General features: G+C 36.6%; 1 pseudogene; it reads right to left on the bottom strand.

The window, feature by feature from the left end:
- Nucleotides 1–5,198: 5,198 nt before the first annotated feature.
- Nucleotides 5,199–14,555, bottom strand: part of LOC136063991 (peroxidase 27-like) — a 15,630-nt pseudogene continuing 6,273 nt past the window's right edge.

Below are 14,555 nucleotides of genomic sequence, written 5' to 3'. Positions count from 1 at the left end.
GGGCATGGACATTTTAAAAAGGAATGTCCAAACTACTTGAAGTCGAAGGGAAGGTGTATGCCACCACTTTAAGTGATTCGGACTCATCAAATTCTGATTCTGACGAGAGCTATGATGGAGAAGGAAATTTCTTCGCATTCATGACCATCGCTCATGTGGAATCCTCTAATGACTTGAATACACTTGTGAAGGAGCTTGGTGAACATTCTGATTTGGAATTTATTGGAGTTGTAGAGGAATCTGAAGCTGAAGAGGATGAAGATACCTTGAGTATTCAAGAGAATTACACTTTACTTCTTGAGAAATCAGGTGAGTATGCAAGGGTTGCAAAGACGACGGTAAAGAAGATGAAAAGGGCTAAAGAGGACTACAAAAGTTTACTGTCTAGATATAAAGAAGCTAAATGCGAGATTGAGACACTAAATGGAGAGTTATCGGAAGCTTACACCAAAGTAAGATTCCTTGAGCAAGAAATGGTGCAAGCGCAAGCCAAGATTGAAAGGGTCTCCTCTAGAAAGCTGGAAGATGTTATATCATCTCAAAAACATTTTTCAGATAAGTCCGAGTGGGGTATACCGGAGGAAGTAGCTCATTAGCCAAAGCTATCAAAAAAGTGAAATTTGTGAAGGCAAAGAGCCTACTGTAGAAGAAACCATTCCTGAGAATGTTATGACTGAGAAGGAGAATGTGAGAGAGCGACGGATGGTGAATAAGCCCCAAAATCAATCTATGGGCAGATACGAAACCAGAGCAAGATCTCTCTCAAGACCACAATGGGGGCCTAGAACTGAGTATGTGTGTCACTATTGCGGACTACGAGGGCATACTAGACCAACTGTCAAAAGCTGAGAGCAGACAACAATGCAAGCGCACACGGTCATGAGGAAGAAGGAATGACAAGAGGTCTTGGGGTGGTGAGAAACCAAGAAGTCAAAGCAATGATCCAGGAATGACGGACGTGATGAAGATGATCGGTGCCTTCACCACCTGCTTAGAGAGCTTCAACAGGAATTTTTTCTATTTAAATTTCATTAACAAAAAAAAAAAAAAAAAAAAAAACATACATGCTCAATTTAATGCTTATGTTTATGTTTATAATGTTTTTATTAAAAACATTAGATTTAAATATAATAACTATTATTTTAATGTATTTATGGCTCTTTCATTATTAATAATACTTTTAGTATACACATAAAGAATGTGTATGTCAATTTCTTAGAAGGTCTATTCCTATGAATGACATAGCCAAGAGAGGCATTTAGCTAGAAGGAACTTATAAATAAGAAAAATCCACAAGAACTCTAGCCCATAAACTTATGATCATTAATAATATTAAAATGAATTTTTTTCTTCTTTTACAGACATGCATTATAAAATATTTATAAATGAAACCACAAGTGTGGTTCCCGGTAGTATCACGAAGTGGTCCACTAATTTAGGAGCCATATTTGATATAAGCTTGTATCCTACAAGATTTTGACTAAATTGAACTACAGTTGCCGCTAGAAGCTTATTTCTAAAAGCCGGCTTCTGTAGAAGTCTTAGAAGATAGCAATTTGTATATATCTATTCTACTTCTTAACATGTAGTCTAAATTTTTGTTTTGCTTAAAGTTACTTGTAAAATGCATGTAGAGTTAGAAGACATACCATGCAGCTATTGATTAAAAGTGTTGACATAATAATTGGAAACAAAATCAAACTTATAGCCAATTTACCTAGAATATATGGAAAGCGTAATTTAATAAAGTAAAAAAAACTTATTAAAAAAGTTATCATTCCAACTCGGGAGTCCACAAAGACTTGTCTGTTAAATATATGCCACGGTATTTTGGTGATAGAAGTCAAGACAAACCCTAAAATGGATTCCAAAAAATCAGCAATAAAAAACAAAATATATTTTCCTAGAATATCGATCTATATGAATAACAATGCAGCAATTATAATGCCAACTGAGTAGCATACAATTAGGTTTGAATTAAAACTTCCTGTTTAACACTTGAAAGTGAAAACTATTGTAATAAATATGATAATCATAATCAATGAAATTTCTAACAAGAGAAATGTCACAAAAATATGGTTTAATTATCTTTAGATATTGAAACTTCTTTAGAGCTTAGAACCTCTAAAGCTTAGCTTCTCTTGCTAAAATAATAAAAAATTGGTATGTTAAAATTGAAGGTGAAAATGTATAAATAACTAGCATAAAATGTCAAATATTCACATTGAAATTTCCATATTTTCCTATGCTTCTTCTTCTTTTTTTTTTCTTTTTTTTTTTTTTTGAGAAGAAAGACATCTAATATTATTAGCCAGAGTCAGCAAAAAGAACAAAATAAAGGTGGGGAGGGGTATCCTCCATCCATACAAATAAACTTCTAACATGTCTAGCATATCTAGTTAGGTTATAAGCAACCTTATTACTATCTCTATAAGTATAAGAAAAAGAAATACACTTGTTGGTAACTAAGGTGGATTTAGCCAAAGAAATGATGTGACCAAATGAGGAAAGAGAGTCTTCTATAGCCATGAAGGTTTTGATCACCACTTCCGAATCTCCTTCGAGGATGAAAGGTCTAATACCGAGCTCCTGAGCAAATGAACTTCTATTTGAATAAAGAATAACATATGTTTACTGATTAAAATTAAACAAAATATTTATTTTGCATGTTTAGGTTTATGTTTATTGTTATGCTGTTTTTATTTAGGTGTTATATTAAAAAAAATCATTTTTAATTAATACTCCATTTGTAGCCATGTTGGATTTTTTTTTTTAATTATGTATTAAAAATAAAAAAGTAAATTGGCATTTATCATTTTATGTATTCAAATAAAAAAATATTAAGTAGACCCAAAGTAGATGTATAGTTTATTTTAAAGCCTAATTTTGGTGCCTTAAAGCTTTAAACTATTTTTTGAGTTTAAAGAATATTTGGCTTCATCCTAGTGTGCCTCTTTCTTTAGAGTACTTTTGTTGATTATGATTTAGAGTAAGCTAAAAGAGTAAAATAATGTTCTTTATAATGTCTTAAACACCAAATTACTCTTCTCGGTTTTAATTTAATGCCATAGTAATTTAAGCATTTATAGGTTTTGTTAAATTCTTTATTAGTTAGTATGTAATTCAATGGATAACCACAAGTTACAATATCTGTGTGTGTGTTGCCTTACTACACAATCTCCAAGGTATGATAGGGGGAAAATGACACAAAAAAGTAAACTCGTTATTATCAAGAGATAGTTGTAAGTATCAAGGAAACCAAAAAAAAAAAAACCCACTTTTAAATCTGGTGAGTCTTGCTCTTATGCCACTAAACAATGGATTGAAAGTCTAGTTGAAAAATACGTAGTTATAATATCATAATCCCAAATTCTAAGACTGATTGTGAAAATATATATTATGGTCCTCAGAAAGATCTTCAATACAAATAATAGGGGATAGATTCACTAAAAAAATTGGGAGAATACAAAAATAGTGTAGATGTACTCTCACATAACCCAAAACCACAATACATTCAAGAGGCTTTCCCTTGCAGATACAAAGATTATAGACTGTTCCTAATACAAAGAGAGTTTCTTTTCTACATTACACAACACCCTCAAATAAATTTCCCTCTAACTCAAACCAAAGAACCAAAGGTTCTCAATTACCAAGCTGCAGCACCACATGCAGTACAAGGGGAAATACTCCAAGCCCAAGATATAATTGCAATCCCCAAACCAAATGAAAATTGTCACACCACCTAGAGAGAACCTTTCACAAACTACTTTACAACACAAAACTAAACAAAGCAGTACTCACAAACAAAGCAAAATCTCATAACCAAGAGAGAAATACTCTCTAACCAAAAACAAATAACAAGCCACATAACCAAGCCACAAATACAAATTGCCAAACAGATCTGATGTCGTGAAAGCCTAAAGAAAGCATACATGATGCTCTTTTTGATTGACAGAAAATAAATTGTTAGTTTCTAGATATTAAATACCTTAAGTCTACGAGAAGTTCCTTGAATCCACAAGGTAATAAACTGGAATCCACCAGAGAAAGAATTCGAAAAAAGTTTGTATTTTATTGATAATAGTCTAATTTGCCTTTGACAATTACAAAACAAATAATATTGAAAAAGTAAAACCCTAAGACGATTAGGAAATGTTTGAAACCCTAATTCGCACTAATGACGCGATTAGGACAAAATACCGAAATTTACCAAAAATGGTAAAATTGAGTTAAATGCAAAATTATAAACTACTGATCTTAAGGGTCGCCCCAAAACAAACGAGACTTAATTCTGACTTTTAAGCAAAAAGTTATTTAGAAAACAAAAATTACTATAAACGGCAAAATCGCAGTTTTCAGGGTATAAATGAAGGGATTCACCATTTTCAGGGGTGCCTCACTGCAAAGTGACAACTATTATTCAGAAGACCATTTTGCTTTAGCTTGCCAAATTTCATACGATTTCAACTCCGTCGCCCATATGATTTCTACTAGTATCTTTTTGCCTTGCACAATTTTAGGCACACTTGGGAGTCTAGAAAGGCCATAGCGGTCTATTCTACATCAAAATCTCTCATCTTCTAATTGCACTTCCAAAGTAATTTAAAATTCTTGCCATGTAGGAGGACCCCTAGACTAAAGCCACAAAAAATTACTTGGTATTGTTTATTTATAAGACTTCAATAACAATTCTTTAGTGGACAATGAATATTTTTTATTAGTGGACAATGAATATTTTGTTTCATGAATAAGGTGTGTGTTTTCCTTAGTGGATAAGGAATTTTTTTTTTCCTTACTAAGAAAATCAAAACCAAATTAAATTTGAAATTTGACACAATTTCTAACAAATCTTCACCTTGACTCAAATTGCACTGATCATCTTCCAACCAAGTCAAATTAGGAATTTATAACAATTTATAACAAAACCCACATGAGTTAAGGCCTATAAACAAAATTGAAAGACTTCAGAAACAAATCATACAAAATTTACGTCCTGGAATGAAAAAGAAAGAAATTAATGAAGTGGGAACAAAATAGTAATCAAACAATATTAATAATATTAATAAAGCTGGTGTAATAAGTAATAACATTGACCAACCAAGTTTGCTCAAAACTCAAAAGTACAACCGCGACAATATAGGCAAAAAACTTCCTGCATTTCTCCAACTATATAGCTAGCTAGGTTTCCTAGTCCTTAATTAGTTGACCCGGCTGCATTTGTTCCTGATTTCACCAATATTGCCCATCAGAACTCCAATTCGACCCATATTCACCATTGATACTCCAAAGTCTTCAAAGAAAGTAGATCCATGAGTAGTGGCTTGAAGTTTGACATATGCTTTTGTCTCAGTATCATCAAGAAGAGCTGCATCTGATTGGAAGAGACCCCGTCTCTTAGCCACAAGAGTGTGGTAGTCTTCATCAAATGTCTTGAAGCTTCCTGGATCCATTTCTACGATTGTGTTCAAATCACCAGGCTTGCATTTGCCCTTCAATCTTATTATATAGTTGGGATCCAATGTGTGTCCACCTGAATTAATAACAAAACAACACTGTAAGATGATATACAGTTTTTTAAAGTATCACTTCAAAAAAAAAAAAAAAAAAATACAATTGTATTTTTACACGATAAACAAAATAAGATGATGAAAATATGCTCATCCAAACACAGACCAAATATTGCATGGTGTTTGAGTACCTGATAGAACTACTAGGTCTTCTACACTTAGTCCCCTTTGTTGAAATTCTTTTTTCAATGTACTAATGTTAGCATTTGGCGGTACTAGATTTAGCAAAGCCTCTGTTATGTTTGAGATTCTTCCATCTCTTCGTCCAGTTTCAACTTCCCAAGATGGTCCCTTAATCTTGTAACAAAACAGAGATGAAGAAAGCCAAGAATTTATGAATGCAAGAAAGGATGTTTGAGAGAGAAGATTAGAAACTTTCTCTTGATATTGTAATAATGATGAATCTGTACATGATCTAAGGATATATACACCTCTGTATCTAAACCCCCAAAACAGAATGTAACAAACTAATCAGAGGATAAGGAAATCAGTTATAACACATGGGAAGGTTAGTTACAGCACGTGAGATACAATTTGAATAAAATTAACAGCTAAACTACATGCCGTTTATCAACTAATCTAAATAACCTTGCAGCTCGTTTGTGTCGTTTAGTTCTTCTTGGTCTGTGTCATTTAGTTCTTCTTTTCTTCCTTCTTATTCTTTAATCCTTTCTTCTTCACTCCTTTCTTCTTCACTGCTAACTGATACTCCCCCTCAAGATGAGACTCAGAACTATGTATGTTCAATACACTCATCTTGGAAATTAAGAACTTCAATTGTTGGCTACATAATGCTTTGGTGAACAGGTCTGCTACCTGTGTATGTGTGGGAGTAAAAAATAAACGAATCACCTTCTCTTGCACCTTGTCTCTAACCAAGTGACAATCTACTTCTATATGTTTTGTACGCTCGTGGAAGACAGGATTCTCACCAATGTGGATTGCTGCTTGATTATCACAGAAGAGCAAACCATGTTGTGGATGATCAACTTCCAAATCTTTTAACAAAGCTAACAGCCAAGTCATTTCACAAACTGTCAAGGCCATTGCCTTATACTCAGCTTTAGCTGATGATCTGGAAACTATGGATTGTTTCTTAGATTTCCATGAAACCAATGAGTCTCCCAAGAATACACAAAAACCAGTAGTGGATCTTCTGGTATCTATACAGGAAGCCCAATCTGCATCCGTGTAGGCCTTCAAATGTAGATCAGACTTTGATGACAAAAGAATGCCTTGACCAGGAGATCCTTTGATGTACTGTAATATCTTGTAGGCTGCATCAAGATGTGGTTTCCTAGGCTTAGCCATGAATTGGCTTAGTTTATGGACTGAATATGTGATATCTGGCCTTGTTATTGTCAGATATAGTAACCTTCCAACTAATCTTCTATAAACTCCAAGATCATCCAATAAATCATCTTGATACTTACTTAGTTTCAAGTTTTGCTCCATTGGTACTTTGCTGGGTTTACAACCTTCCATACCAGCATCCTTAAGAACCCCTAATGCATACTTCCTTTGGCATAATGAAATTCCCTTTTCTGATCTAGCAACCTCAAGACCTAGAAAGTATTTCAAATTACCAAGGTCTTTTAACTTGAACTGAAGATTCAAAGAAGTTTTAAGGTCTTCCACTGCTTGAATATCATTGCTTGCAATGAGAATGTCATCAACATAAACAAGCAATGCTATGAAGGTCTGATTAATCTTCTTGGTGAATAAAGAATAATCAGATTTTGATTGCTTGAAACCATGTTTTAAAATGGTTGTAGAGAACTTGGAATACCACTGCCTTGATGCTTGCTTGAGACCATATAAAGACTTGTAAAGCTTGCAAACTAGGTTCTCCCCCTTGCTGTGAAAACCGTGAGGCAATTGCATATAGACCTCTTCATAGAAAGTACCATTAAGGAAAGCATTGTTCACATCAAGTTGAACCAAATGCCAGCCTCTCACAGCAGAAATAGCAAGTAAAGTCTTGACAGTGGTGAGTTTAGCAACTGGAGAAAAAGTATCAGTGAAGTCCAAACCAGCTTGCTGAGTGAAACCCTTGGCTACAAGCCTAGCTTTGTATCTGTCCAAAGAGCCATCAGCATTATACTTCACCCTATAAACCCATTTACACCCAATAGCCCTTTTGTGAGGAGGTAAAGGTGTAATAGTCCAGGTTTGATTTGCTTCCAAAGCAGCAATTTCAGATGCCATAGCATCCTGCCAGTTAGAATCCTTGACTGCCTTATGGTAATATGTAAGCTCAGGTATGGTAGAGATTAGAGAACAAAAATGTGCATAAGAGGGGGATAGTTTGGAGGAGTTAAGATAAGTGGACAAAGTGTATTGAGTACCTGACTTATTGGCAGAAGAAGAAGGATCAGGTTCATTACGGACAACTGTGCTGCACTTAAAATCAGTCAAGTATGCAGGTGGTTTAGACACTCTGGAAGACTTCCTCAAAGGAACAGATGGTGTAGTGATGGAAGGAATAATGGGTGGAACATTGGTAGAAGGAAGGATAGGTAATTCTGTAGAAATGGTATCTACAGAAGTAGCAAGAGGTAAATCTACATAATTGGGAACATGTAAATCTGCAAAATTGGGAACAGGTGAAGCTGCAGAAGATGGGATAGAAGTATTGGAATCACAAGGAATAGCATTATGGTTAGGAAAAATCAAACATAGAAGTAGTAGGATGAGGCACTGAAGGGAAGAAATGAGGTAAAGGAATGCTGGTGTGAGGAGATGAGGAATGAGAAGAGGAAACAAAAGGAAAAACAGTTTCAAGAAAATGAACATCTTTGGAAACAAAAATCCTTTTGGTAGTTAAGTCAAGCAACTTATAACCCTTAACACCAAACGGATAACCAAGAAAAACACAAGATGAAGATCTAGGATCAAATTTTGATCTGTTATGAGTAAGAGTTGAGGCAAAACAAAGGCAGCCAAAAACCTTTAAATGAGCAAAGGAAGGAGGTTTGCCATAGAGTTTTTCAAAAAGGAGTTTTCTGGTTCAGTATTTTGGAAGGTAACCTATTGATGATATGGACAGCAGTCAACACACATTCACCCCAATAGGATATAGGAACATTAGATTGAAACTTCAATGCCCTTGCAATGCTCAAAATGTGTTGGTGCTTCCTCTCCACAACTGAGTTTTGTTGTGGAGTGGCAACATATGTATGTTGATGAATGATGCCCTTGTTGGCATAAAATTCTTTTAAGAAAAATTCAGGGCCATTGTCAGTTCTAGTGATCTTAATATTGGCATGAAATTGTGTATGTATCATGTTATAAAATGAGATCAATAAAGGTCTAGTTTCAGCCTTGGATTTCATAAGGTAAACCCAAGTGGATCTTGTGGCATCATCCACAATGGTAAGGAAGTACTTGAAGCCATCATGAGTGAATTTAGCAAATGGTCCCCAAATATCACAGTGAATCAAATCAAAAGCATTATTTGAAATGTGATTAGAAGATGGGAAAGGAAGTCTTTTCTGTTTGGCAATTGGACAAAGAATACAATTCTTATTGCTATGAAAAGTTTGTACATCAAAAATGAGATTATGCAAAGCATGAAATTTATTATCCGAGGCATGTCCTAACCTCATATGCCAAAAATAAGACTTGGTAACAGTAGGAATGAACATAGACTCAAAAACAGAATTGACAAAAGATTTAAAAACAGACTCAAGAGTTGAAGAAGCTGTTGAAACAGATTTACTAGTTGGAGCAGTATGCAGCAGATACAAATGGTCATGTAATTCACCCATTCCAATCGTCTTCCAACAAGTAAGGTCCTGGATAAAGCATAAATTTGATAGAAAAACCAAGCAACATGGAAGAGTTTTGGTTAATTTGCTGACAGAGATTAGATTGAAATTGAAAGAGGGAACACACAGCACATTTTCAAGTTTCAAAGTTGCAGTGACTTGAATTGTACCAATGTGTGTAACAGTGACTCTTTCACCATTTGGCAATTGAAAAAAAGTAGATATAGAACTAGTGACATGTGTAAACAAAGATAAGGAATGAACTATGTGATCTGTGGCTCCAGTGTCAATGATCCAGACATCATTACCATAGGCAGCCTTATTGACAGGATTAATAGCAAAAACTAAATGATGCAAATCTGAGGAAACAAAATCAGACCAAGCATTACACACATTACCTGAAAGAGCAGAATTAGCTGAGTGTAAGGCATCATTGGTACCACCAGATGTGGATGCATGAGAACTGAGCATTGAGATCAATTGTTGATACTACTCTGAAGTGAAAGGGAATGAATTGACCTGTGGAATATCAGCACTGCCTTGATCACCTTCAACCAAGACTTGATTTGCCATAGCCACTTTGCCTCTCTGCTTGTAACCAGGAGGAAATCCCACTAACTTGTAGCATTTCTCCATAACATGGCCAAGCTTCCCACAGTGACTACACACAGGCCTCCCTTTTGTATTGTTTCCTCTAATGTACCTGTTGTTCCCTGGAAATGAATTTCCCTAATTGAATCCTTAATTCTTGACTGCAAGAGCAGTTGATTCAACTGAGGGAGCAACATTTGTTTGGTCACAATCTGAATGACCCCTTGTGATTAACCCTAATTAATTAATTAATTAGCCAAGTTATTAATTAATCAATTTAACATGCAAATACGTGGAAGCACAAACAAATCACCAAATACTAATTATGCAGTGGAAAAATAAATGACACGGTGATTTGTTTACGAATGGGGAAAACCCTAACGGCAAAAACCCCACCGGGTGATTTTCAGGTCACCACTCCCGAAACTCCACTATTATCAAATCAAGCGGTTACAAGAAAGGAATCCCAAGTACCTTACCAACCTACAGTTGAACCCTTACCCCAATACCCAATTGGACTTGATCTGTAGTGACAGTCTCCACCTTTGATGCACGGCTCCCAAGTACGTGACTAACCAATGCGCGGATCCAAGTACGCGACTTCAGAACACCAACTTGAGGAAGAATGGTTGGCTGCAAAGTTCTTCAGTTCATCCACGTGATGAATAGCAGGAAGATGCTTGGTCACAAAACCCTATGGTGCAAATACACAGCAACTTCTTGATGGAAGATGAACTAGGTCAAGAACCTTGTCTGTTGAGCACAATTTGCATAAACAGAGATTGCTCAATGATAATACAACTTGTGTCTACCAAAACGGCTCTTAAAATAATCCTTTTATATGTTTAGGGTTAGAAGAAAAGAAAGCCCAAAAACATATTCACGGATCCCAAGAAAATCAATTGGAATTCTGATTTTTAATTCTCGACAGATAGCAGGTGTCGAGGTAGCTATGAGAGGTGTCGAGTTTAAAAATCTGCACTTCAACTTGCTTTTTCTTGGACAGACTTGATACTTCAACACTTGAGCTTGAAACATTGTTTCTTGAAGTATTAAAAACACCTAGAACTACCCAATTACAAGCAGAGTGCGTTTTGTCAAAGGATTAGCCAATTACATAACTAAGTGACATATGTTCTTAAACAAGTTAAAACATATATGTCCTAACAATCTCCCCTTTGGCAATCCGTGACAAAACCACAACAAACAAATGAGCATATGAGAGAAGTCATAAATCACTCAACTCATATTCACTTGTTGAATACAATAAAATCTATCCTAACACAAACTCTTGAAAAACTTTGCAAGAAGAGAGCTTATGATAAGTAGACTTTGACAACCTGTATTTCTGAAACACTTTAAACAAAACTCATCAAGGTATCTTAGTGTGAAACAGAAATAATAGACTGCATACAAATATAAAGAACATGTGTATAAAGATAGAAAAGAAACAACACATGAAGAGAGAGGTGAAAGAAACATACATCAACATATATAAGATATGAGATAAGTACAATGTATGTAAAAATGGTCAAAAGACCTCATATACAAGACCAATGTATCTAAAAGATAAGAAAAAAAATACATATAGCCTCACTACATCCCTCAAGTATAACAACACTCCCCCTATCAAAAATGTCCTATACTAACTCTCCCCTAAGATGACTACTCTCATAGCCCAAAACTACTCCCCTTTTTGTCACGAGTGACAAAGGGTAGAGTGTCATGTAGACATCTCATCAGCAGAGCTAGCATCCCCATCATCATCATCATCCTCATCATCCTCAGAATCTGACGCTGCTGGAGTAGATGGTGAAGGAGTAGCCTCTGGAGCAAATCCACCCATGATCGCCTGCCGTCGTGCAATACGACCCACACGAACATTCACCTGATACAACTCAGCAGAGAGTGTATCAAGGCGAGTGTCCATGCGCTGCAGCTGCGCCATGATATCACCAAGGGATACATCGCTCGAAGAAGAAGAAGGAGCAGATGTAGATGGAGCGGATCTGGAAGGCGCCAAACGGGAGGGAGGAGTGGCACCTGGCTGTCTCGACCTGAACTGCGCCTCACTACGTTTTACGGTAGCGGCGTCTATGGCAGATATGTGTGTGAAGTGGTCGGACACAGGAAAGGTAACAGAAAAATGGCGTAGAATCCGCGTGATAGCAGAAGGAAAGATGAGCTTATCACGGGACGCCGAGTCAAGATAGACCTCTATGATAGAGCGGATGAAGTGAGAAGGGAAGTCTATAGTAAGTGCTCAAGAAGAGAAAGCAAAAATCGAGCACGAGGCTCTGTGATAGAGTTATAGTGAGACAAAGGATGGAGAACAAAAGTCATCACCATGTTAATGAATCTAGGACCTTTAGCAAAAGGCCTACATGATGTGAACTGATGCTCACCCCAATCAGCAGGGCGCTCACAAAAAGCAGATATGAGCTCATCTTTGGACACAGTCCTCAGACGCTCACAAGAGGGGTAATCAGGAAACTCTATCCTAGGATACCTAAGCACATCCGCAACAAGTTGCGGTGTGACAGAATGCGCATACCTCGAACGCGAGTGATAAAATGAGGTACTGAAAGATCAATCCCGTGCATGTTGGAGTAGAACTCCTGTATCAGCACGAGAGGACAAGTGACCGGGATGTCACACAGTGACCCCATCCCCTACTGTTAATGACAGTGGGAAGGTCAGTATCGGCGAAGTCCGCCAGAATAACTTGGCGTTCCGAATGAACACCTCGTTTGGAAAAGTTCTCCGAAAATGCCTTATGAGCATCTCCATCACGGAACCGAATGTTAAAAGGAGTATTATCTGAAGAGGAAGAAGCTCCAGAACGCAAAGGGTTCCGAGCAGGAGTAGACTTACGTTTGGGTGCCATAGACACGACTAACGTAAAAGAATGAGAAAAGATAGAAAGGGGGAAACAATCAGAAAAGTCCCAAACACAGTTCAAATATATTAAATATGTTGAACAACAAGAACGTATGCATGGGAATGCATGGGCATGTGTCATGTAAAGAGAAAAACATCATGGGCTCAGCCCAATCCAATCCTAGCAGCACACAAACATAAGGCACACATCTAAATGCATGTAAATATCATTATAATGCAAATGAAATGCAATGTATGATATTTTGAAATCATTTAAGTGCAAACCCAACCCAAAATTTAAAGAAAAACTCAACAATTTTGAAAAACCCCAAATTTTTATGAAAAATCCCAAAAACTAGGTTTTCAAACATGAAATGCATGAAATGAAGGGAAAAGTGATCTTACCTCGAGATTGAAGCAAGGAATGAGCAAGATCCAAGTGGGGTTGAAGATTGAGTGAGAAAAGGAGTTGGGAAGTTGAAAAGCCTCGGACAGATCGAGTGAGATCGAGAGAATGAGAAAAAATCGCGACTGCACTTAAATAGAACCACCATTAAATCTCGACAGCAGAGGTGTCGAGAGGTATCGAGGAAGCTGTCGAGGAAGGTATCGAGGATTTGGCCTTCGACAGATGAAGGTATCGAGAGGTATCGAGGATCAAGGCCAAATGCAGAATCAAGAAGCTCGATCGATCGACAAGGTATCGAGAAGCTGTCGAGAGGACAGAAGAAATCTCGATCGATCCACAAGGTATCGAGACAGGTGTCGAGAAAGAAGACTCAAAACACCACAAGTGAATCTCGATCGATCCAACAGGTGTCGAGAATCTATCGAGGGGACAGAGAATTTTTCGATCGATCCATCAGGTGTCGAAGAGGTATCGAGATTGCGATAAGAATCAACAAGAGAACTCGACAGATGACCAGGTATCGAGGAGGTGTCGAGCCTTCATAAAAATGCAGTTTTTCGAGAAGGAAAAACACAGACATGAATGCAATCTAACACACATCTCAACCAAGGATCCACTTAAGTGATAAACCTCTCAAAACATCTCTCAACAAGAAAATATGCACAAGGATCATGCAAAACACACACACACACTAAACAAGTCTAACCAATTTTATGTTTCAAAAACAAGTTTTGACAGTTTAGTGAGCATACATTAGCACATGTAAAACCTTTGTGATGGCCAAATCACATTGTACCTGCACATGTATCAAAAGTAGCAAAGAATATTGCGTGTTGTGTGTGAAAAACATCGCAAGATTGCATATGTGTATAGATGTTATGACGATCTGAGATATGAGAAAGTAACTTTCAACTCACACACAATCATAACTGTTTGATGGGGACTATCACCTTCGAGGTACATCCTATAACTCCCACATCTCCTAGAATACACGCTTGCAACCATATATAAAGCATTTTTAATCTTTTTGCTTTTTATTTTTCTTTGCATGTTTTCTTTTATTTTAGCATATCATACATGGGTATATAAAAGAGAGAAAAGAAATACCCAAGATGTTAAGCATTTGACATCGCACTTTTGCTATGCCGAAGCATACGAATGTCTTTGACACTGCACTTTTGCTATGCCGAAGCATACAGGTGTCATATTATGATTGGCGGGCACCAGTGGTGAATGGTTATTTATGCCTTTCTCTTAGGATTATTCTAGTCCTACCCGTCAAAAAGAGTGATATGAGTGTTAAGTTTTAAGATATAACCTAATCTTACTCATCACAAA

This window comes from Quercus suber, unplaced genomic scaffold, assembly GCF_002906115.3.
Source record: "Quercus suber isolate HL8 unplaced genomic scaffold, Cork oak 2.0 scaffold_606, whole genome shotgun sequence".
Classification (NCBI taxonomy): domain Eukaryota; kingdom Viridiplantae; phylum Streptophyta; class Magnoliopsida; order Fagales; family Fagaceae; genus Quercus; species Quercus suber.
This window is presented reverse-complemented; position numbering and strand designations above follow the sequence as displayed.